Genomic DNA, 5068 nt, shown 5'->3' with positions numbered 1-5068 from the left:
TGTAAGTATCTTCCAGCCGATAAAGAGATGATCTGCAAGTATAGTATAGAATGGTCCAAAAGTACCAAAGGTACATTAACTAAACCATGGCTAACCCTTGTGGTAGTTTCTCCAAAGACGTGCAGCAATCGCTATTGACACACATACAGGGTGCTTACAAGGGTAAGAAATTGACCAAACACATGGCTATATTCGAGCTATGGCGCTTGTTTCATGAGGGAGAGGGTGAAACGGGCGAGGCATCAATGGATGCTAAGCCAGCAAGAGGTGAAAGAGGAAGGGGTTAATCCCTCCGCAGCTCCCCCTGCCCCTCCAAGCGTAGTATCTGACGACACAGATGATGAACAGGGGATGTACCCAATGAGGGAACTAAGGGTAGCAGATGGATATTCAAATCTGACATACACACCACCACCATACACTAAAGAGGACAAGCCAAAGGGCATGGGACAGCCAATTAGTGATGCAGGGGTGAACAGCATAGCACAGCAGCACACAAAAGGGTAGATTGAGGGCGTAAGCAAAGACGGATGGATAGCAACACAGCTATTCCTACAAATTCAAGGAAAGACAACTGGGGAGGCAGAAGGGGCAACCGCAGCAATAGAAAGTCTGAAAAGGGACTGTGACACATCTGACTGGGCAGAGCTAATGGAAGAGGAGGAAAGAAGGGAAAAGTACAGGGAAGTGAGGTTAGAACGTATGGACAGAGAGAGGAGAAGATAGGAAAAACTGGAATGGGAAGACAGGGAGCGAAGGAGGGAGGAGGAAATAGTACATTTGGAAAGGGAGCATTAAGAAAGAATAGAGAGGGATCTGAAGGAAAGGAAGAGAGTGGAAAAGGAAACGAGGGAGAAAAAGGAGAGAGAGCTAGAGAAGGAAGAGAGGAGGTGGGAGATAGCAGAACAAGAAAAACGCAAGTTAGGAGAGAGGGAACAGAGGACATTGCAGTTGGATAGACTGGCGAGAGAGCGAGCAATAAGAGCGTTATTAGAAGCAGTGGACTGGGAGAGAAAGACGAGTAGAACCAGATAGTACACATTCACGAGGCAAGAGCAAGGCAGAGGAGCAGGCCTAGGGGCCTTTGCAGGAGGAAACAAATATGATCTAGTAGACATTGATCTCAGTATGAAACCTAACACAGACTTGACATGGAGGAGATTAAGTTTTGCAATTGACTTTTGTAGCAACATGGACACAGGATCTGAGAATGACGACAGACACAGTGGAGATGAGAGGGGGGAGCAAAGCAGACCGCAATCCACTGGGACAGACCAGTGGACATAGAGGGAGTGTAGGTCCTACGGACAAGGGGAAGGAGGGGCCGATGCAGAAGAGCAAGCACAGCAAGTAAACGACAGGTACACCACACATAACACATATGTCAACAGACTTAGGGATCTCTCAGGACGTAGGAGGGAGGAGACAGCGCCGCATGTTCAAGGGGACGATTGTCTAGAGCTTATGATGAAAGGAAACGAGACCCAAACCAGAACCAGCAGAGATATGCTTAAACATTGAGGACGAGAGAGGTCCTCAATAAATTAGAAAGTATCGAAGGACACCGGAAGAGAGGGCAGCATATTCACAGATGATTTTGTTAGAGAGAGGAGGGACGAGACCTCAGTATGTGCCTGACATAAAGGGGCTATTAGTTTCAATACTGGGTGACGCAGCTGATGACATATGGAAGAGGGCGGGGTTCCCAGGGGTGATGACGTGGAACACACGCATGATGGGCCGCCATTTGCAAATTGCAGAGCAGCAGTATGTCAGGCATTGCGAACACAATACCCAGACATGTCAGACATCAGGGCGATTACGTCACGCAAGATGAGGGAAGACGAAGATGCTGTTCAGTACATTCACGAGATTCAGGAGTTTGGCAACTCGGAACGCGAGAGCCTTGGGACACAATGATAGCTATATTCTATCATATTTTAGTGCAGGGATTACCAGAGCCAGTACAAAAGAGTTTGAAAAAATTAGTGGGGATGGAAGCGAAAGGATGGCCAGAAATGCAGCTCACAATAGTACCCATTGTAGATTATGGCAGGAGAAGGTTAATCAAAAAGTGAAAGGGAGAAAGGCAGATGTGGCCAAGCTAGTCCAGAAGAAGCTATCCAAGTATGCAATGGAAGGGGTGGGGCGGCCCACAGCGGGGACTCCGAGACAGGGGAGGGTTTACAAATGGGCGTGGCTTCAGGCCACAGGCACCTCACAATCAAGGGGCATTTCCAGGGGTATTTTGGGATATGGGCAGCAAATGCAACAGAGCACAGAGGACTTTTGGGGAGGTTTCCAAGGACAGGGGAAGGAACCACCACAGTGCTGGATCTGCAGGCAGCTAGGACACATTTCAAGAGCTTGCCGATTTAGACGGGCACAACAGAATTTGGGGGATCAGGGGCAGCAGAATTATCAAGGGGGCAGGAAGATTATTACACTCAGGGACAACAGAACAACGGACAGATGCAAGGCACATACCAGCAGATGCCACGAGCGGAAATTCAAGCACCAGCACCATAATAGATAGAGATTCAGGTATCACAAATGGCAGCACCACTACCACAGTATTTGCAAGCACCACATATCAGGGGTAACACACAGCAGCTGGCACAAATACAGGATGACAACACACCTGTAAACATGGACACAGTGGCAACAGGTTTTTAGACATCTGGGAGGGGTTACCATGGTGGGGAACAACCCCTTTACATGGAATGGGTTATCAATGTTTCCTCAATAGGACAGCCCACCGTTGAACTTGATGTGTCCCATCCAGTCAATCACACCCAACCCTGCTGAGGAAACTTGCATAGGGGTAGTGCTAGGTGACAAAACTATTTCCTTTCTTGTTGACACTTGACTAGGTCATGCATTAGGGAAGAGACATTTGCGTTGTCCGGCGATGCCATGAACACTCAAGGATTGTCTGGGCCTCGAGAAGTGGTTCCTTTTACTGATAACATCTTACTATCTGTAGGAAATCATGACTTATCACGACCTTTACTTTACTCTCGACAAACACCTGTAAACATAATGGGACATGACATCATGAGCAGACTAAACATGGCCATTTCATTCACAGACAAGGGCATAGTGTTCTCAACACCAGGCATACACATGTTGAATGTAAAACAGATTGTGGAGGCATATTGTAGACACACAATACAGAGAGGGGTGCCAGTGGACCCCGAGATGTTTCAAAATGGGACAAACATCGCCATTGCATGGATGCCAAGCATTGCAAGAAAGGTATGGTGAGTACCAAACAAGTATCTGTTCAGGCCAGAGACACCATTGGGAACAATAGTATCCATAGATATAGAGGCAGTGTTGGCAAGAGAGGAGTGTATTTCGGTTGGGTGTTATTGTATGTAAATATGTGCTCTGTAAAGCGCTTTGGATTAAGGCGCTATATAAATAACACATCAGTACCAGTATCAGTGCATGCAACAGATGACTCTGGGATGGCATGGAAAGCAATTATTGCAGTTGCAGAAGGGTGCAGGCTAACAACAGTGACAGATGATGAACATTTTGGAGAAGAAAGACTGGAATTGGAGATGATGTTTAAAATGAGTGTGACATTTTGGTTACTTTTTATTTTTAATAAAATTGTATGGTTTGATAAACAAACCTCTCATCTTTCCTTTGCGTCATATCATAGTTCTATATGTGCTTTAAATGAAACTAAGTGAATGTTTCCGGAAAAGAAAGTTATTATTCTGCAGACATGCAGACGAGTTTCAGTTCTTTCCTTACTTCCTTTTCTTTCAAGTTTCGGAGGTTTCCATGATGTTGTTCCAGAATTTCACAATTGTTTAAATCATTTTTTTAATATAATTTCCCAAGAGGAGTTGTGCCCACCTGTCTGCAGGGGACAGCTGTGTTTGGTATTTGAGAAACATTTCTCTGTATTGATTTCTTTTTTCAGTCAATGCCGAGCATACCATGAAGATATGATGCAGGTTTTCTATTGTGTCCTTGTGATTACAGAAGCGGCAGAATCTTTGATCGGGCGGTATCATTTTTCTTGCTGACAGGATTTCACGTGTCGACAGAATGTTTAGCCGTAGTCTCATGAAGGTTTCAAGTATATCCAGAGATGGGAATAATTTTAGATAAGTCAGTAGCTTGTTCAGGGCTCTCTTGTCACATCAGCAGGGGAGATCAATTTGATATTGGGCTTTTATATAATTTGTAGCGATCCAATCGTTAAACACATTTTTCTTTTTTGCTTTTTGCGGGCGGTTCAATAGCGTGTCCATCGATATGTCCGCTGCTTCTCTTTTGGCGTCTACACATTTTTTCCATATAGCCAGTGGTTGTTCACTGCTATTGCTGTTTCTGAACCGGTGGATGTCAAGTGCTGGAACATTTAGCTCGCTAATTACTTTATGGTAAAGATCAAGTTTTTTCCATGTTATAGTTGAGGCCAGAGATTGAAGGGCGAGTTCAAAACAGATGTGTGGCATCGGGAACAAAGGTGGTAGGGCTAAAGCTTTTCTCCAAAAAATGCCCTCTAGTTGTTGCCAAATCGTGTCTTCCATATTGATCATAGTCTCGCTGCCATAGGTACAACTTTCTGTCTATAGAAACTTATCAGCGGAGTCAGTGAAAATGTTCTGAATTTTTGGTTACAGATTGATTACAGAGAGGCGCCACAGAGAATGGCGATGGCGCTGGATGCGCCACCCACATTCTGGGAGGAGGACATGGCCAAGGTGCCCGACAGCTCATGGACCACAAGTCCTTATGACGTGGAGTGCATAAAGAGCATAGGGGAGTAAAGATCAAATTGAAACAAGAAGCAATCTTGCCAAGAGTAAAACAGCATCCCCCTAACCAAGGAGGCAGATTAGGGCATTTATGAGACAATCAACGCCCTCATTGAGAGAAGCATTCTGATACCATCAGAATCTCCATGCAATACGTCAGGGTTCATGGTGTTTCATTCAGGACTTAAGACCTCTTAACCACATTGTAGAAGCAGAGAATCCAGTAGCAGAAAATCCAGCGACAATTTTGTGTGGCCTTCCAGCGGAAGCCACCTGTTTCACTG

This window comes from Ambystoma mexicanum, chromosome 4p (genome assembly GCF_040938575.1).
Source record: "Ambystoma mexicanum isolate Mex_15411 chromosome 4p, UKY_AmexF1_1, whole genome shotgun sequence".
NCBI classification, from domain to species: domain Eukaryota; kingdom Metazoa; phylum Chordata; class Amphibia; order Caudata; family Ambystomatidae; genus Ambystoma; species Ambystoma mexicanum.
Note: the sequence above shows the minus strand (reverse complement) of the source record.